The sequence below is a fragment of the Monodon monoceros genome, unplaced genomic scaffold (genome assembly GCF_005190385.1).
Source record: "Monodon monoceros isolate NGI ecotype Baffin Bay Population unplaced genomic scaffold, NGI_Narwhal_1 Super_Scaffold_1, whole genome shotgun sequence".
NCBI lineage: Eukaryota > Metazoa > Chordata > Mammalia > Artiodactyla > Monodontidae > Monodon > Monodon monoceros.
The window spans coordinates 85,970,145-85,991,253 of record NW_021703765.1 but is presented as its reverse complement, the minus strand read 5'-3'; the positions used below and the strand labels follow the sequence as shown (position 1 = coordinate 85,991,253).

The window sequence follows — 21,109 nt, the reverse complement described above, 5'->3', positions numbered from 1 at the left end:
AGGTCATGGGTCCCAGCTTGCGTTCAGATTTATGAAAAAGCGTATCAGTCACCCATCTCACCTGAGCACTTACCATGTGTCAGGCACTTGAGTGCACCTCACAGGACTGTGAACCCCTGGATGATAGGAAACGTATTTGTATCCCCAGTTGGACAAAAATTAATGACAATGCCTTGTCTATCGTTTGGAAATTTCATTCAGTGGCCGATAACATCGCGGCCCCTAGGTGAGATGCATTGTCTCCTTGAATAAAGATTCTTTGCTAACAAAGAAGGGAAGAATGGGTATTGGGTGGGCAAATAAGCAATGTCTGTTACATTTTACATTATCCCTACTCATAAAAGGCAGGGGGAAGACATGTAAACACATAAATACTGTAAAGGGGCATACAATTTCTATGAATCTGAGCATGCTTAATTTAAAAATAATAGCTTATATTATCGAGCATTTTTCAATTAGGGTTCTCTTAGGAAAACAAAGGTGGTTCTACAGAGGGAAGTTAGTACCCTGGACTGGTAACAAAGGTGTAGGAAGAGCTGAATCAGGAGTAGGTGGGGCAACCCTGAGACAAACAAGAGCTGGCACCCCAACCATCCTGGATGCTGGCTGAGCAGGGGGAAGGTGGCCCCGTCAGACCTGGGGTTGTGAAGGAGGTGCTGTGCAGAGCCCTGGAATCAGGAAAAAGATACAGATAGAACAGGAGATGCCTTTCAAAACAGAGAAGCAGAGAATTACACAGGCTTCTCCCCTCCCACCCTCCAATACCCAAACTCAGCATTTGCTGGACGGAGGTGACGCCAGTGGGCAAGGGAGCCTGGAGGCTCCGCCTGCAGGCCAAGCCCCTCGTGACACTGGGCAGAAGGACCATAGTGGACATGAGGGCAGATAGGTGCCCTCCTGAGCACGTGTATTATCCAATTGGTCCTCACGAGGCCTGGCTAAAAACAAGACGACAGTCCCCAAATGGAGTTGATTATGCTAAGCCCCACATCACCAAACTAAGACCTAATTTAATAACGGTTTTGGCTCTCCAGAAATGGGACCTTAAACCTGTGAACCAGGAATCACTAGATCAGCACCAGTTAGGTCACCTGCCTCTTAGACGCCTGTCACCTCCTACAGGAAAGTAACCTTGCAATAACCAGCCCAGTTTTGGTCTAGTATGACTTCCTTGTTCCTCTTCCCTTCTGTCTATAAAAGTCTTTCATTTTGTACAGGTTCTTGGTGCTTCTTTCTATCTGTTAGATTGGATGCTGCCTGATTCATGAACCACTGCATAAAGCCAGTAAGATCTTTTTTTTTTTTTTTTTTTTTTTTTTTGCGGTACACAGGCCTCTCACTGTTATGGCCTCTCCCGTTGCAGAGCACAGGCTCCGGGCACGCAGGCCCAGCGGCCATGGCTCACGGGCCCAGCCGCTCCGCGGCATGTGGGATCTTCCCGGACCGGGGCACGAACCCATGTCCCCGGCATCGGCAGGCGGACTCTCAACCACTGCGCCACCAGGGAAGCCCAAGGCAGTAAGATCTTTCAGGTTTGCTCAGTTGAATTTTCTTCTTTAATGGCCCCTTCATGAAGGTGCTCTGTGATCTCAGTCTTACCTGGAGATGTTTGTTAACTTGTCCGAGGTCACAGATCCCTGGCTGCCTGCCCCCCCCGGGCCTGTACTCCTGCCCGCCAAGGAGCTTCATCTTTCTGTATAGACGTGTCTGGGTGTCAGTACCCACACGTTCACTGTCGACATGGCCTCGTATGGCCAGAGGGACTTTGCAGATGGGATTAAGTTAAGGGTCTGGAGTTGGGAGATTATCCCGGATCATCTGTGTGGGCTCAACGTGGTCACAAGGATCCTTGTAAGACGGAGGTGGGAGTTTGGGGAGCTGGCCTTGAATACAGAAGCACATTGGAGGGACGCAGGTGCCTCTAGAAGCTGGAAGAGGTGAGAAACAGACTCTCCCCTGGAGCCTCCAGGTGGAACCAGCCCTGCCGACACCTTGATTTTAGCCCCTTTGAGACTCCTGACCTCCAGAGTGAAAGAAAATAAATGTGTTGCTTCAAGCCACTAAATTTGTGGCCGTTTGTTACAGCAGCAGTAGGAAATTAATACATATGGTAACTGTATTTAACTTTTGGGGAACTGCCACACTGTTTTCCAGATGGCTGCACCATTTTCCATTCCCACCAGTACTTGGCATGGTCCATCTCTTTGATCTTAGCCATTCTAGGGGGTGCGTACCTCACTGTGGCTTTAGTTTGCTTTTCCCTAATGATGAGTGTCTTTTCACGTGCTTATTAGCCATTCAGATATATTCTCTGGCGACGTGTCTATTAAAATCTTCTGCCCATTTAAAAATCATAGTCTTGGGATTTCCCTGGTGGTGCAGTGGTTAAGAATACTCCTGCCAATGCAGGGGACATGGGTTCGAGCCCTGGTCCGGGAGGATCCCACATGCCACGGAGCAACTAAGCCAGTGTACCACAACTACTGAGCCTGCGCTCTAGAGCCCGTGAGCCACAACTACTGAGCCCGCGTGCCACAACTACTGAAGCCCGTGTGCCTAGAGCCCATGCTCCGCAACAGGAGAAGCCACCGCAATGAGAAGCCTGTGCACCGCAATAAAGAGTAGCCCTCACTCACCACAACTAGAGAAACCCCATGCACAGCAACGAAGATCCAACACAGCCAAAAATAAATAAATTTATTTTAAAAAAATCATGGTCTTTTCCATATATCATGATACACTGATTTGTTTCCTTCTTAAAGGTAGCTGTTCCCTGACTTTTATCATGGTAGATCAGTTTTGCCTATTTTTATGTTTTAGGTGAATGGGATGACGTTGCATGTGCTCTTCTATATTCAGTGTCTCACTCGTCATGTTTGCAAGTCATCCATATCATGGTGTGTGATTTCTAGGTTTTTCATTCTTAGTGCTGAATAATTTCCCATTGTGAAAAGCCACCAGTAATCTATCCATTCTACTGTTTATGGCATTTGAGCAGTTTCAGTTTGGGTCAGTGCTGCTATGACCATGCTTGTGTGTGCCTTTTAGGGCCCAGGGTTACACACTTTTGCGCTGAAATCGACAGGTGTATACCTAGGGGTGGAATTGATGTGTTAAGGCATTCAGCTTGAGAAGACGCCACCAAGCTTTCCCACTGGGGTGTACAGATCCAGACCAGGTTGCTTTTGTCGTTGGACATTTTCACTGTGGGGACCACACCCAGGTGACACTGTTGTTGATCAGTGTGGCCTGCACTGTCATCTCTGAGCTATGGAAGCACAGGTGAGTGTAGAGATTGGAAACTAGGACTGGGCTGGGGAGAGACCAAGGTTGGTGTAGAGATGAGTTAGTAAAGGTCTATTTAGTGCCTACTCTGAGCCCAGCACCACTGCAGAAAGCATCCAGCCCCTCATGTTGGGGGATTTAACTGAGGGGCATGTATGATTTAAGTGTGTGCGGGTATACTGGTGATCTCTGAAACAGGTGCGAGAGCATTTAGTATTTTCTGCTGTTGTCAAGTTACATCCTTTGCCATCTGTCAAATGAGCCCAGAAAGAACAGAAATGGTGGCATCAAACTGCCGTCATCCAGGGGCATCCGAGAACGACCCTGTCCTTCACCCAAGACTCTCCTCCAAATCAGCGGTAGAAACAAAGTTGGAAAGCATTTTCTTTCCACTGAGACCAATTCTTGGTGGATTTCCTTCCACAAGGAGCAGGTGGTCTATGGAGTTGCTGATTTACCCTGTATTAAATTTCCCTTTTCTAAGCCTCAAAATTCTTACATCCCTCTAAAAAACAACCTGGTTCTTTACGAGTCTCCAAATAGTCTTTTCCTCTACATCGGGAACATGAAAGGGCTCAGGCATGTAACACCGATGAGGATGCCCCAGCAGGGAAGCGCACCCCAGCCCAGGGGAAAGGGACACTGGCCACGCCCTGCTCGGACCTCAGCCCAGGGCCACCGAGGTGCAGGTGAAAGTCTGGGTTTTTATGTGAACGTCTTTCCCCCCTTTTTAAAGTGGGAAGAAGCAGGCCCCAATAAAACATCTTTCAATCTCTGCTTTACATGCTTTTATTTATTTACTTATTTTTTGGCCTCGGCCCGCGGCATGTGGGATCTTAACTCCCCAACCAGGGATGGAACCCGCGCCCCCTGCATTGGAAGCGCGGCGTCTTAACCACTGGACCGCCAGGGAAATCCCTACATGATTTTACATGTGATTTGAACCAGCAAAATCATACTTTAACGAAGGGGCTCCGGTAGGGGGGAACTTGTGGAGGTCAGCACTTCTCAGACCCCTGGAAAAGCCCAAGCGTCTGCCCTATAACCAGTCGCTCGGGCATGCCCCACAGGGATCCACTTCCTCAGGAACTGGGACTGCTCCAGCTACTGCGGCCGCCTCCGCCAGGGGCTCCGGGAAGTGAGATGTCCTCCCGCCGTGCTCGCTGGGTGATGCATCCCCTGGGGTGTGTCCACATTTGAATGCACGGCTCTCTCTAAATTTAGCTCTCTGATCCCACTGAGACTCACTGTGGGCACCATCCTTCCTCTGCTCACCTGCCAGAGCTGTGTCATTTTGTCATTAGGAGAACCCGGTAGGGAAGCACGCACGCAGAGAAGGCCACGGGCCACCACAGGCAAGGACAGCCTCCACAACCTGGGCCCAGTCCACAGAGAGCTGGCCTCTGCCTCCTGCTTCCCAGAGCCTGGGGTCCGTGGGAACCACCTACCTCCTGCCTACGAGGCTGGCAGCCAGGCATGCGGCAGGGCATCCAGCCTGGCCGACCTGGAGGTGGGAAAGAGCAGCGGGGTGTGGGCTGACCCCGGCAGGTTGGATTTAGGAGGCCCAGAGGCGCGACTTCAGTGCTGGGACCGGTGCTCGGGAGTCTACTGGGCTGGGCGGGCTGTTGAGCATACAGACGATGGCTGGTGAGTGAACAGTGTAGAAATGATGATGGTGGCAAATGCTGTTTCCTGTGCGGGGGTGGGGTGGGGAACGGTTTTGTTCCCAGAGAGTTAAATCTCAGGGATCACATTCACTGTCGAAGTGCTGGATAAACCTGTCTGGGCTCTCACAGCCCTGCCCGTGGCCCCGGGAGGCCGAGTCAGGGTCGTCTGAGCGAGTGGGCCGGGAGAGGGCGGCTTCACAGGAACAAAACCCAGCTGAGCTCTCCCTGGGCAATGCCCCAGCTCCACTCAGCTTCCAAGTCTGAATTCCCCGTGTAAATAAATGAAGATTGGTGGATTTAGGGGACCTGAAGATTTGCAGAATTTGGGATATGTGGACATAGGTGGGTTTTGGACTAGAAAGGTCTCTCTGCCGCCTGCGGTCTGCATTCTGTCTGGAATGGGTCAAGTTTGGTCCACAGAGGGTTTTCTTAAAAATCTGAAGCAATATTTATGTATTTGGAAACTTCTCTTGAAGAACTGGAATGTCTGCAACTCTGGGCCACAATTCCGGGATTCTGGCATGTACATGCTGTCCTGGGGCCGGGGAGTGGCTGTCCCTGTGGACTCAGTGTGTCCCTCCCCTGCCCCTCCCCGACTCAGCCTTGCCAGGCGTTTACCCCTTAGTCACCAGGTCCTGAGGAGGCTGGCAGAGGGCCGGGCGCTTGCGGGGCTTGGGGCAGTGCCTGTTCACCACGGTTAGAGACGCGTTCCCATATTTCAACACTAACAATTGTTAGGGCCCGTGAACTCAAAGCCATACGGTGGGGAGGTGGTGTCCTGACTGTGTCCCAGGCCTCCCCAGCTGCTCTGGCCTCTCCCTCAGTGGGTCTAACACTGATCTCGGAGGAGCAGCAGTGAGTGGTGGCGTGAAGCGAGATCTTAATTCCCTGCCCGGGAGTTGAACCTGGGGAGCCTGGATGAAAACCAGGAATCCCCGCCAGCACACCCCCTGGCTCTTGCCCCCCAGTGAAAAACGCATTTCTCATCGAGGCAAAACTGTAAAAACAGGTGCAAAGTTTATTGTTAGGGACACAGCACAACAACAAGTGGGAGAGCACACCGAGAAACAGCTTGTTTAGTTAAGACAGAAGCAGGGCAGAGATGCACACCGGAGAGCAAGGGTGTGGGCGTCCCCCCTAACGAGGAGGACCCCAGTAAAGAGGCAGTTAAGTCACTTATATAGGACAGGTCTTCTGGGTCTCTGTTCACCTCTGGCCAATTATCTGGTTTCTTTCTCCACATCTGCTCTGCCCTAGGACCCTCCCTAACACACGTGGGCAGCTTCTTTCCAAGATGGATCCCAGCCCAGAGGCCTATGGGACGGCCTTAGCATCACCTATTATGGGGTGGTGCCCCCTCCTTTTTGACCCCCAAGGAGCCTTTCTGCGCATGTGCAATGTCTCCCTTGCCCCAAGGATGGGAGATGTATGACCTCTTGATCTTTTAACAGGATGTAGTCCCACTCTGTTCCTGCCACAAAAATGTCCAACGTCCGATTATTTACCCTATTTCTCTTACTGGTTTTTATATCGAGGTGCAGATCTCGAAATATAGACAGGAGTCCGGTCATAAATATGTAGTCCTGGAGCCCGTTTGTCTCTTGCTTCAGGAAATGTAAACAGGGGGCTGGTAATGAATGTCCAGCCTGGAGCCCATCTTCTTCTCACCCCAGGAAGTGTGAACAGGAGGCCAGTTGTAAATGTCTAGCCTGGAGCCCATCTCCTGCCTCAGTACCATCACGTGGACACATGGACGTGCCCGTTGGGATCAGTGCTTCCTGTCACTGGAGCAGACACGTGATGCTTCTCCTCCTCTCTCTCCCCCATCCTCTGGCTCTGGTTCCACGTCTCTTTGCAGAGGAAGGAAAGAGGAAAACCCCAAATCACCGCCCTGCCCAGACCCTACCTCACAGGACTGGGGAGTAGGGTCCCGGCAGGGCCACCCTGCACCTCCCAGAAGACACTCCTAATGCCATTTCCTCTCTGTCTCTGTCTCTCTTTCTGTCTCTGTCTATCTGTCTCTGTCTCCCTGTCTCTGTCTCTCTATCTGTCTCTCTCTATCTGTCTTTGTCTCTCTCTGTCTCTCCATCTCTCTGTCTCCCTGTCTCTGTCTCTCTATCTGTCTCTGCCTGTCTCTGTCTCCCTTTGTCTCCCTGTCTCTGTCTCTCTATCTCTCTGTCTCTCTCTATCTGTCTTTGTCTCTCTCTGTCTCGGTCTCTCCATCTCTCTGCCTCCCTGTCTCTGTCTCTCCTGTAGATTCAGTCACTGAGCTGACAGGGTCAAGGGTGATCATTAAAAGCCCATCATCTCAAAAGAGCCACTTCTGCACCCAAACGGGGGCTTGAAGTTGCACAAGGTCAGTGCATTAAGTCCGCAATCAAAGCGGCTGGAGCTCCCAGACCCCCGCTGCTGTCTCTGCGGTGAAGATGGTCCTGACTCTCCCATCGCAGGTCCCCTCGAGGGGCCGTTTCCGTTCAGACGGGCAAAGCTCTGCCTGGAAGGTTGCCGTAGGGGTTCCTCTAAGTGTGTTTTCACCCACTGAGATCCGCGCTATCGCTCCGAGGTGACCGCTGCCACTAGTGTGGATGGAGGCGGGCGCTCTGCCGGGATTTCCCCATAAAGTGTAATTGTGAAAACCTTGAGAGATTTCAGCTGGGACACCCACCCCCACAGCAGAGGCACTGGGTGGCCCAGGAGGAGAGACCCTCTTTGCGCAGCCCCAGGCTGGCCCCTGGGGACAAAGCTGGCTCCCGAGCCTGGGGACTGGGGTCTTCACAGGGACGGCGTCCGTCCGCAGGGCCCCCGCGGGGCTGTGAGCTCACTCGGCTGGGACGGCTCCCTCAGGCCACGTCTCCCCTTGCACAGCTCTCTGTCCAGACGCCAGCACCCCTCCCTGTGCTGGGCGTGACCGGGGCCCCAGGCACTGGGCTCAGAGGGAGAGCCCAGCTCAGTCCATCCGACCCCCCTCGTCGGGGGCAGGAACTTCCTCACGGTCCCCACCAGCATCCCGGCTGCTGCCCAGGCCCCATCCTCCGTTCTGGGATCCACAGGCTCCCAGGACCACGGGGCATGTCTGGTCCACGTGGGGTGATTTGTGGGGTTAGGCAAACCCTCAGGACGCAGACAGGCATCACTCAGCTGGTGACCAGTGGGGGAATCCGTGCCTGCTGTTGACAGACAGGCCCAGGGGCTGTGGGCAAAAGGGAGAGGGCTTTGCACCTCACCCTGGGCAATGCTCAGGGTCACCTGGATGAGACTGGACAGTCGCTGGCCCCGACCCCACCCCCTGGGGCCCCTTGTGGGTGGTTTCAGTCAGGAGACTCCTCTGACCTTAGACTCTGACAATTCAGCCAGGGCTCTGCTAGCAATTTCTGTGCCTCTGTGCAGACTAGAAAAAGTTACCTGCTCCAGGGGACACCTGGATACCGGGGAGTGGACCACAGGCTCCTCCTCAGACCCTTCCTGCCCCTTCTGGGACCTCTGAGCCGTGTGCAACCTGCACCACCAGGCGGGGCAGCCCTGACGCAGGCCTTGGGAAATGGGCTTGAAGCAGCTTCAAGGTTAAAATGTGTTTATCCAGCAGCTCCTTCTAGAAATTCATCCCAAGGAAGTATTCAGGGATGCGTGTGAAGATTTATGCTCATAGCAATGCTATTTATAATGGTGGAAAAATTGGAGACAATCAAAAGGTTTAAAAACAGGGATCCACTGAATAAATTATTGTGTAGTATTCTCACAGCTCTCGAAGCAGCCATTAAAAATAGTGCTGGGGCTTCCCTGGTGGCGCAGTGGTTGAGAGTCCGCCTGCCGATGCAGGGGACGCGGGTTCGTGCCCCGGTTGGGGAAGATCCCACATGCCGCGGAGCGGCTGGGCCCGTGAGCCATGGCCGCTGGGCCTGTGCGTCCGGAGCCTGTGCTCCGCAACGGGAGAGGCCACAGCAGTGAGAGGCCCGCGTACCGCAAAAAAAAAAAACAAAAAAACAAAAAACCACGAGGCAAGATGTCCCGTCCCACTAATCACCAGGCCTTGAATGCGGCAGGTCTGTGACGTTTCTGCCCTCCCAATCCAGGCTAATGTGCTTTGGAGTGCAGACGCTAGCCCGGGGACGCCAGCCCCACCGCTTTGCAGGGGCAGCGCCGACGCCTCCCCTGGAAACTCCCCAGGAGGTGGGCACATCAGCCTCGTCAACAAAGTGACCGAGCGCCTGCCCGCTGGTGTCCATTCCTGATTCCCCTCAGCCAAGCACAAGGGGAGCCGCTATCTCGGTGCTACTGCAGGAAGCAGGGTCTGCGATGTTAATGCACCTTCCAGGATACCAGGCCCAGTGGGGCCCTCGGTACAGGGTTGGGGGACGGCCTGTGTCCCCTGCTTGCCTGCGGGACATTCATGCCTTCTGTAGAGGACTCCTGCTGAGGACAAGCTGGGAAAGGAGGTTTTCTAAAGGGGAGCTCGTTTCCTGCCTTCTAACCAGGGGCCCAGGACAGGAGGGGAAAAGTCCACTTCACCAAGAGCATGAGGTATTAGTAATAATGATATTAGTAACAGTAGGCACAGGGCCTGCTCCAAGCCCTGCCATTGCCTCATCACCTTTCCTCCTCTCCCTGGAAATAAGGCACCATCTTCACCACCATCATCACCATCGCCGTCATCATCCCTATTGCGCAGCTGCGGAAGCCCAGCCACAGGAAGTTCAGTGATCGGCACCGGATAAAGAGATTAAATTTCTCCAAAGCTCACAAGACCCCCCTTTCCCTTGGGGCCTCCTGGGCCCAGATAAGAAGCTGACCCAAGCAGACGGGGCCTCATTCAGCCAGTGGATGGGAAAAATGGGAGGGGAGGGCTCCCCTGCATCCCCTCAGGGCACGACCCGCAAGCCGCTCCCATCACCTCTGCTCACGGGGCATTGGGCAGAACTCAAATCCACTGGTCAGATGATCCCTGATTCTGCAAAGGCGGCCGGAAAATGCAGTGAGTGCCCTGGGCAACCGTGTGCCCTGAGGATGCTCGGGGTTCTGATGCACTGGAGGGGCCGATGCGGAGGGAAGAGCCTGGGAACCTGCATTTACAACGAGATCCAATGATGCTGATGCTGCAGGTCCAGGGACCCCAGTCTGAGTAGCAAAGCTTTAGGGGCTCAAACACCCCTGCGTCTTTCCCCGTGGGGGGCACCTGCTCAGGACCCTAGAGGTCCCCACTCAGCCCTGTAACCCATCATCCCCCGGGGCCCTCTCCGCAGTGCCTCCTGATGGACCCGTGAGGACAGACCCCCGCGGTCTCCTCCGCTAATGAGTGCAGCATTTCCTGCGGTGGATTCTCCCCCAGAACGCGTCCCCGGGATACCTGGTGCCTGTGTTTGTTTTCCCAGCATTGATCTGATGCATGTAATGAAAGCACAGAGCTGGCTTAGCAGAGGGCTAATTTCTCCTGTGGACATCAGACATACTCAGTGCATCGCCAATACTGCTCATTAAAATTTCTCCTGTGTGCATAGAGGGAAACCTAAAAATACTCACCAGTCTCTCTCGCTGCCTCAAACTTCAGAGGGGAAGGCGTGTGCGGCCCTGGACCGGCGTGAGGAGACCCTGAGACTCCAGACAAGGGGAGAGGACCCCTGCGGCCTCCTGGGCGGGGAGGCTTGTCTTCAACGTGCAGAAGATGTGGGAGGGAAGGGGCCACGGTGCACCGGGCTGCAGCGCCCGGTGGGCAGGACACACGCCCATCAGGGACCCTGAGCCACGTCTCCAAGGCCTCCAGCCCGTGTGCCTCGCTCATACCTGAGGTCCAGCGTCAGCTAATGCCTATGAAAGATGAGAGAGTCCCACAAACCTAACTCCACAGGAATCAGCGTGGTGCAAACACTGACAAGTCTGGGTGCTGCCCACTGGGCTGCTCTGGCTGAGCCAGGGAAGGATGGGCGCTGCTTCCCTAAGGTTCACCGTCCGCCCTGCGGTGACCGCCTTGTAGGACTTACAGACCCCTTGACTCAGCCTCACTGCATCACAGTTGGGGGGAGGCAGCTGCACACCCCTCCTCCCAACCACACTCTTCTACGCACCGTTTTACGGCAGAGGGGTCAGCCCGGAACCCCCTCCCCCAGGCTTCCAAAGTCCAAGAACTGAAGCACCAGATTCCTCTGCATTGAACCAAGTCTCCATTGCAGGACGTTTCATTTTTTCCTCCGAGCTCTCACTCCTTCAGGGAACATCGTGGTGGGTGTCCTCTTTCTCGCCTCCTTTGCACACGAGTGGGCGTTTCTCCAGGTAGATCTGGAAGCGGAGAAGCCAGGACCTGTGCGGTCTTGTGCCAATAGATGCGCCCAGATCCCTCTCCGCAGAAGGCCCTTCAAAGTACATTCTCACCAACAGCACGTAGGAATCCTGTTCCCGCACGTCTCTGCTGATACCCGCTATTGTCCGTCGTGCTCGTGTTTGCCAATCAAACAGGTGAGAGACGATGTCTTGTTTTAACGAGTTTTCCCCTCATTCCTACCGAATCGAGCATTTCCACGCTTACTGGCATTTGTAATTTCTCCCCCATGAATCGTGTGTTTATATCCTTTGCCTGAATTTCCACCGTTGTTTATCTTTTTCATATTACTGTATGGAGATGATGGCATATTCTATCTGTGAATCCCTTGCTATGTATGGTGTGAATGTTTTCTCCAAGTCTGTGGGTAATATTTTACTGTATCGTGAGTCGTATAGGAATTTTAAATTTTGAGGTAGTCAAGCTTATGTGTTCTTTATTTTAGCCTTTTGCATTTCCTGTGTCTTGTTTGAGGTCTTTTGTCTCTCCAGGTTCCATTTTCTCATATTTTTGTCCAATGTTTTTACAGTTCTGTTTTACACTGATGTCTGAAATCCACCTGAAATTACTTCGGGAAATGATGTGAGGTTAAAGATTAATTCTGTTTTTCTTCCACAACAGTAGAGAAGTGTCTCAACACCGTTTAGTGCCATCAATCCCTGTGGATGCGAAATGCGTCCTTTCCCGTGTATTAATTTCACATACGCTAAAGTCTCTGTTTCTGGACTTTTCATTACGTTCAATTGATCTATTTGCTCATGTCAGCTGCCCTCCGCCTGTTTTATACCCATCTGTTATGTGCCCAACATGGGGAGAGAATCACCACCCCCTCTTCCTCCTTTTCTTCCTTTCTTACCTTTTCTGGTCTTGCTCTTTGTCTTCAAGATGAATTTTAGATTCCGTTTGTCAATATCTCTAAAACTCTATGTTGAGCTTTTGATTGTTGTCTCACTGAACGTGTAGAGTAAAATGGAAGAAAGTCAGCCGCGCACTCCGGAGGCTTCCTGTTTAGGAAGGTAGCAAACCTCTGCTCCCTGGCAGGGCGTCGCAATGCCTTGCAAGGATGTCGTACTGTCATCTTTGTACGGATCTCACACGTTGATCAGGCTCACTCGCGTATGTTAAAGTCCTGCTGCCGCTGTAAATGGAAAATTACTTTTCTATTGAATCTTCTAAGCAGTTATTGCTGATAATTAGGATAATTTTGGTTTTTTATTAAAAAGTTTTCTTTTGATTTGAATTTGTCCTTTTGATTTGTGATGTTCGTTTTGGGGTTTCTACTTAGACAATTACAAGTAGAATATACTTATATTCTACTAAACATGTAGAAGTCAGTGTGTGGGGTCTGTGGGGAAGGTCAGTGTGAGGTAAAGGAGATCAAAGTTTGCACACAGACAGAAACAGAAGATGGAGAGAGAGAGACGTGGCTATTTGAAAGTAAAACTGAGCGTTGACTAACACAATTTCCTTATTTTCTTGAGATTTCTTATTATTTCTCATTTATTTTTATTGAAGTATAATTGACTTATAATATTATACGAGTTTCAGGTGTACAACATAGTGATCTGATACTTTTATACACTACAAAATGTTCACCTTTTAAATTCTATTTATAATCTGTCCCCATACAAGTTGTTACATCATTATTGACTTTATTCCTATGCTCTACATCACATCCCTGTGACTCATTTATTGATATTTTATGACTGGAAGTTTATACCTCTTAATCTCCTTCACCTATTTCTCTCAGCCCCCCGTCACCCTCCCCTCTGGCAACCTCAAGTTTGTTCTCTGTGTCTGTGTGTCTGTTTCTGTTTTGTTGCATTTGTTCTTTTTTTAGTTTGTTTTTTAGATTCCACATATAGTCAAAATCATATGATTCTTTCTCTGTCCAACTCAATCCACTTAGCATAACACCCTACAGGTCCATCCATATTGTTGCAGATGGCAAGATTTCATTCCTTTTTTATGGCCAAGTAATATTCTACTGTACATATGTACCACATCTTCTTTATCCATTCATCAGTTGATGGACACTTTCGTTGCTTCCATATATTGGCTATTGTAAATAGTGTTGCTATTAACATTGGGGTGTATGTATCTTTTGACCTAGAGTTTTTGTTTCTTTGGAAAAAATACCCAGAATTGGAATTGGTGGATCATATAGCAGTTCTACTTTTAATTTTTTGAGGAACCCCCGTACTGTTTTCCATAGTGGCAGCACCAATTTACATTCCCACCAACAGTGCATGAGGGTTCCCTTTTCTCCAAGTCCTTGCCAACATTTGTTATTTGTTGTCTTTTTGATGATAGCCATTCTGACAAGCCTAAAGGTGATATTAGCTCATTGTGGTTTTGATTTGTATTTGCCTGATGTGGAGCATCTTTTCATGGGTCTGTTGGCCATATATATGTCTTATTTGGAAAAATATTTATTCAGGTCCTTTGCCCAATTTTTTTTTTTTTTTTTTTGCGGTACGCGGGCCTCTCACTGTTGTGGCCTCTCCCGTTATTGGCTCCGGACGTGCAGGCTCAGCGGCCATGGCTCACAGGCCCAGCCGCTCCATGGCATGTGGGATCTTCCCAGACCGGGGCCCGAACCCGTGTCCCCTGCATCGGCAGGCGGACTCTCAACCACTGTGCCACCAGGGAAGCCCCTTTGCCCATTTTTAAATTGGGTTTTTTTGATGCTGAGTTGTACAAGTTCTTTGTATATTTTGGATATTAACCCCTTATTTGATATATTATTTGCAAATATCTTCTCCTATTCAGTTGTCTGTCTTTTCGTCTTGTTGATAGTTTCCTTCACTGTGCAAAAGCTTTTTAGTTTGATGTAGTCTCATTTATTTTGCTTTTATTTCTCTTGCCTGAGGAGACATATCCAAAAAAAAAAATTACTGCTAAAGCCAATGTCAAAGGGCATACTGCATGTTTACTTCTAGGAGTTTTATGGTTTCAGGTCATATATTTAAATCTTCAATCCATTTAGAGCTTTCTTTCTCTTTTGCATATGGTATAAGAAAGTAGTTCAGTTTCATTCTTTTGAATGCAGCTGTCCAGTTTTCCCAGTACCATTTATTGAAGAGGATGTCTTTTCCCTACTGTATATTCTTGCCTCCTTTGTCATAGATTAATTGACCATATGTGCCTGGGGGCATTTCTATTCTGTTCCATTCATCTATGTGTCTGCTTTTGTGCCAGTACTATACTGTTCTGATTACTGTACATTTGTAGTATACTTTGAAATCAGGGAACGTGATACCTCCAGCTTTGTTCTTCTTTCTCAAGATTGTTTTGGCTATTCAGGGTCTTTTGTGTTTCCGTTCAAATTTTTGAATTATTTGTTGTGGTTCTGTGAAAAGTGCTATTGGTATTTTGATAATGATTGTGTTGAATCTGCAGGTTGCCTTCAGTAGTACAGTCATTTTAACAGTATTAATTCTTCCAATCCACGATCAGGGTATATTTTTCCATTTGTTTGTGTTGTCTTCATTCTTTTTCATCAATGTCTTATAGTTTTCTGAGTATCGGTCTTTTACCTCTTTGGTTAGATTTATTCCTAGGTATTTTATTCTTTTTGAGGCAATTGTAAATGAGGTTGTTTTCTTAATTTCTCTTTCTGATAGTTCGTTATTACTGTATAGAAACACAACCGATTTCTGTATATTGATTTTGTATCCTACAACTTCACTGAGTTCATTTATTAATTCTAATAGATTTTTTTTGGTGGCATCTTTAGGATTTTCTCTAAATAGTATCATCATCTGGAAACAGTGACAGTTTCACTTCTTTCTTTCAAATTTGGATTCCTTTTATTTCTTTTTCTTTTCTTATTTCCGTGGCTAGGGCTTCCAACACTATGCTGAATAAAAGTGGCAAAGGTGGGCATCCTTGTCTTGTTCCTGATCTTAGAGGAAATGTTTTCAGCTTTTCACCCTTGAGTATGATGTTGGTTGTAGGTTTGTCATATGTGACCTTTATTATGTTGAGGTATGTTCCCCCACGCCCACTTTGTTAGGAGTTTTGTCATAAATGGATGTTGACTTTTGTCAAAAGTTTTCTTCCTGCATCTATTGAGATAATCATATGAGTTTACTTTTCAGTCTATTAATGTGCTGTATCACATCGATTGATTTGTGGATATTGAACAACCCTTGCATCCCTAGGATAAATCCAGCTTGATCGTGGTGTATGAGCCTTTTACTATATTGTTGAATTTGGTTTGCTAATATTTTGTTGAAGATTTTTGCATCTATGTTCATCAGTGATATTGGTCTCTAATTTTCCTTTTTTGTGATATCTTTGTCTGATTTTGGTATCAGGGTGATGCTGCCCTGGTAGAATGAGTTCAGAAGCATTCCTCCCTCTTATATTTTTTTGGAATAGTTTGAGAAGGATGCATGTGAACTCTTCTTTAAGTGTTTGGTAGAATTCACCCATGAAGCCATGTGGTCCTAGGTTTTTGTTTGTTGGGAGTTTTTTTTTTTTTTTTCAAACTGATTCAATTTCATTCCTGAGAATTGGTCTGTTCGTATTTTCTGTTTTCCTGATTCAGTCTTGGGAGATCATACATTTCTAGGAGTTTGTCCATTTCTTCCAGGTTGTCCATTTTATTGGCACATGGTTGTTCATAGTACTCTGTTATGATCCTTTCTATTTCTGTGGTGTCAGTTGTACCTTCTCCTCTTTCATTTCCCCTATTTTTTTCCCCCTCTCTTTTTCTTGATGAGTCTGGCTAAAGGTTTATAATTTCCTTGAGATGTATACTGCTCATGGATGATCCTATTCCAAAGCTCCAGTACACTCTTGGAACAAAAGTAAATCTTAGATTAAACTTAACAGAGATATTGGATCATGATAGGAAACCATGCCCCACGTGAAGTTCTCCTGCTAACACTCTTCAATCACAAACTCTGCTCCAATAGGGGGACGATAGTGAGCTCTCAGAAAGCTGGTTTCTGACCAAACCATTTATTTCCTAAATGTACCAGCTAGTTGGTGGCAGTTCTACAATACATGTTACTTCATCTTTAATATTCTTTTTTTTTTTTTTTGGCGGTGCCACACAGCATGTGGGATCTTAGTTTCCCTACCGGGGATCGAACCCATGCCCCCTGCAGTGGAAGCACAGAGTCTTAACCACTGGACCACCAGGGAAGTCCCTCATCTTTAATATTATTATATTTAATGTTGACTCCTTATAGATCTAGAACTCTTCAGATTTAAAACCACTCCTTATATCTCTTTATAAGCACCCAAATGCCCAGCACGGTGGTTGATCAGAAGGGGTTTGATAAACATTTGCTGAGTTGATTGATAACCCCTTAGCATTATTTCTACTGACATCTGTCTTACAGTCTTCAGACATCTGAATGGATTTAGAGACGTATGTGTCTCAGAATCTGTATTTCTGAGGATATTCAAGATAAAGCCACCATCTCCCCAGGCTTCAGCCCAGAAGCATCTTTTCAGACGGAAAATCTTTCAATTATGTATTTTTAAGCTGTTACCTGTTGGAGTTAAGGCATGAAGGAAATATTAAAATAACATTTAGTACTGCCACTGAATCCTCACATGTGTTCACCGTGGAACAGAAACACCAGCTCCATCCTGGCGTCCCAGCAGGTTTCAGAACCTTGGATAGGGCCAATGCCCAACTTGGTTTGGGAAGCTCTTCAGTCTTGGAGGGAGTTGCTAAGGAAGATTCCACCTGGTGAGGTGAGGGGGAAACAGAGGAATGAAGTCGGCAGGTGAGGGACAGGGATATGGGAGAGAGATGGGAGGACAGAAAGGGTTGTGGGGGAGGAGTGTCTAAAGGCCACCACCTGGGGAAACTTGTGTCACACATGCTTTGGATGGCTTGTTCTTTTTTTTTTTTTTCGATTAAAGATCTGATTTATTCAAGCATCTGAAAACATTCTACAATGAAACCTGCTATTAGATGCTGCTTATACTGTGCTAGGGACCACGCACATACTGCCATACTGTTTTCAGAAGACTTGAAATGCCAGTGATTGATAGTTTAAAAACTGTACACCTGATGGAGAAGGAAGACAATTTAATGCTTCATCCGGATCCAGAGGTGCACAAATGAAAGGACAGCTCCAATCGGCAAACGGGTGTTTCATGATCGTATCCAAGAAGAATCGACTAGTGATGGACAATTCAGAAATGCTTCCCCAAAAGGTGTATGGTTCCTTAAAAAGTTTCAGGTCACAACCCTTGCAGAAAACACTGACGCCCAACACACTGATTCTCGGTCCAGGAAACCTTCCAGGTTCTACGTGGCTGGGTGCCCCTCATAATCATGTTTCTGTGGTGTAACTAGGAGGGTCCTTTGGACCGGACAGGGCGCAGGTGGGGACTGTGCACCAACAGTCATAGTGGATGGCAGTGTAAAAGGTGATCCAAATGACCATGAACAAGGCAAACGATGTCATAAACCCTTCCTTTGTGAGCTCCAACGTGCTGCCATATTTTTTGCGGTACGCGGGCCTCTCACTGCTGTGGCCTCTCCCGTTGCGGAGCACAGGCTGCGGACGCGCAGGCTCAGCGGCCATGGCTCACGGGCCCAGCCGCTCCGCGGCATGTGGGATCTTCCCGGACCGGGGCACGAACCCGTGTCCCCTGCATCGGCAGGCGGACTCTCAACCACTGCGCCACCAGGGAAGCCCTACCATACTCTTCCTCATCGATCTGTAGGTAGTTGCTGAAGTAGAGGGTACAGGACACCGGCGCTGGTCAGGCAGAGTCCTGCTCGTCCCAAGAAACCTCGCAATGGTAACTCGCCCCGGATGACACCTAGGCCCACAGCAATGATCTGTCGGGACCAGTAGATCACATCTAAAATTTCATCCCTGTCCTCCCGGGCCGCGTTGCCCCGCAGCACCTTGCTCCAGACAGAGACTTTGAGGGCCCCGTTGGCCAGCTGCGGCTGAGAGGTCGCCTCCTTCCGCCGCGCCGCGCGGGCCGGACCGGGGGCGCGCGGGCGGATCGAAAACAGGTCCGGGTCTGGGGTCGCGGGTCCCGGCGCACGGGGCGGGGCGGCGGCAGCGACAGGCTCAGCGGATCGGTTCGGCGGCGCGCATGCGGCTGCCCACACTTAACCTAACACTCCGGCTCTGCCGGCTCTGTCGAGACCAGGAGCGCGCAGGTCAGAGCAACCCTGGATGGCTTGTTCTCGAGTACCAGGAGACAACTTGCCTGAGGTCAGGGATCCATCCACATTTGGGCAGATTTTCTCCACTGTCACTACCCACGCTCCTTGGTGGCCATCTCACACTCAGGCCCTACAGGGTCCCGTACACTAGACCTAAAACTACACTGACTGAGCCATTGTGACATGTGGTCTGCGTTCTGACGCACGCCAGACCCTTATTACAGGAAGGAAAAGAAAGAGGACAGAGAAGAAATGTTAGCTCCCAACACCGGGCAGAAAGAATTTGTTAAACAAACAAACAAACGAACCTATTTCCCCTCTTCATTCCCCGCTTCAGGCAGTGATACGAACCTAGCTTCCCTTCCTGCAACCTCATTGCTTCTGGGACCTGGACCCTGTGCTCAGTTCACGGCTGCCAATTGCTCTGCTGGGTCTCATTTTACCTCCGGCTTTTCCTCTCTGAACATATGTGCACACACATTTATTATTTATTTACTTTTCTTTGGCAATCCAACTGCAGTTTACTTTAATTAGAAAGTTAGCCTCGGGCCAAGCATAATATACATTTGTTTTGTTTGACTACTTTTGAAAACAAAAACCCACCTAAGATCCCCCATAGCTAATTAGCTTGACATGATTTGTTTGATAACAAAGACAGTGAAATGTTTCAAATGCATCCACCCAGCTTGGCGAGAAGGAGGCGGAGGGAATACCTTCCAGCTCTATGTTGGCCCAGGTGTGGAGAAAGATGGATAACCTGAGGCTCAGAAGTTCCTGTGCCCTTCCGAGGACAGGGGTGTCCACCCTGAAACCATGAGAGCTGGCTGCTCAGCCCCCTCCTATGACCCTTCCTTCCGATAGGCTCTGCTTCTGCTGAGCCGTGGACATCCACAGCCACAGTCAGAGGGGCAGGGCTTAGCCTGCAGAGACAGAAAATAGGCACCATGAGAGGCAAAGGTAACTCTGCTGCAGCCTCAGAAGTGGCCCCAGTCCCTGAATTATTTACAGGGACATGTGATTAGATAATTCCTGCCATCACATCCCTACCATCCCTGCTGCTGGCTCGTCAGTCCCAGGTGGTTACAGGTAATTAGGGAAGTCTTCGCCAGGGAGGTCTATTTACTGTCACAGATGATTCATAAATTAATACTTCATCCTCAAATCTAAATCATTAAAATAAAAATCTAAATTTGACTACATCCAATTAAGATAATAATAATCTTACCTTGGAGTTATCTCATGCCTTATCCCGGCTAAGCCTCCAAGTCTTTCTGTGTTATTTCTTCTTATATCCCTAAAAAATTCCAACCAGAGAAAAAGGGTCAGGAATTATTCTGCCCATTTTGCAGATGGATAACCTGAGGCTCAGAAGTTCCTGTGCCCTTCCGAGGACAGGGGTGTCCACCCTGAAACCATGAGAGCTGGCTGCTCAGCCCCCTCCTGCGACCCTTCCTTCTGATAGGCTCTGCTTCTCCTGAGCTGTGGACATCCACAGCCAAGGCTCTGCCTGATGCTCATGGGTTGCGATGTGATTTCATCTGAAGTCCGCTCACCCACGTTCTTTGCCATCCAAGAGAAGGACATCTCCACTCTTCCAGCTGGTTAAGCCAAAGCCTTGAACTGTGTATGCAATCTTTCAGAAAATCCTCATGGTTCTACCTGTAGAATATCTTTACCATCCAGCCGCCTCCCTGCCCCACATGGCAATTCTCATACAGGACCATCACCTCTTGTCTGGATCCTGCATGAGGTCCACCAGCTTCTGCTTCCACCGAGACCCCTGCAGTCGGCTCCCCACGCAGCAGCCTGGGGGTCCCTTGCCCCCATATGTCAGACCATGTCCCCCTCTGCTCAAACCCTCCAGGGTCTCCACCTATGCTGTGCTGTCCAAAATGGTAGTCACAGGCACGTGTGCTGCTGAGAAATTAAAATGTGGCTGCGTGACTGAGGAACTCAATTTGCATATTACATAATGTAACTGATTTAAATTTACATAGTGACCCGTGCTCCGTGTTGTAGAGTGAAGATCTAGGCCCTGCCCACCTCTCCACCTCCCTCTTCCTCTGCTCCTGGCCACCCACCCATCTATCCACCAAACACATCACTGTGCCTCTCTGGGCCTCAGTGTCTCCACGTGACCAACGGGGGAGCAGTTCTACTTCCACATCCTCACAGGGAACGCTGGAAGAGTGACATGTCCTTACACACAAGTAGGGAAGCTGTGCAGCCACCGGGGTGACAGGACGGATAGTCTGCAAAGTGGCAGCTCAGTCCAGCCTTCTTCCCACCCCCTTCCTGCTGCGAATCCCAGCATCCCCCACACTCCCCTGGGCTCTGTGTCCCCCCCACTTCCATTCTGAGTGCCCAGCTTAGTCTGTGAGCTCCCACATGGTGAGTGGGAGGGTGAGGGCCCTGGAGCAGCTGGCCTGTGTGCAAATCCCAGCTCTGTCCATGCGCCAGGTGCCCTCGGGAGGGACACCTAACCTCTCTGGGCCTCAGTTTCCTGAGGACTCTCCTGGCGGGTCCCCTCATGGTGTCCTCTGGCCCCATCACAGTGGCCCCTCCCCATATCCCCCACTGCATCACAGGGACACCTCCTCATGGCCTCAGGACACATCACAGTGACGTCAGCATCACCAAGACGTGTAACGGGCAGTGCAGCAGCAGCCACCTGTGTGTGAAATGACAGCT

General features: G+C 49.5%; 1 pseudogene; it reads right to left on the bottom strand.

Annotated features, from left to right (window-relative positions):
- Positions 1-17,564: 17,564 nt before the first annotated feature.
- LOC114893022 lies at positions 17,565-18,534 on the bottom strand (annotated as a pseudogene).
- Positions 18,535-21,109: the final 2,575 nt, after the last annotated feature.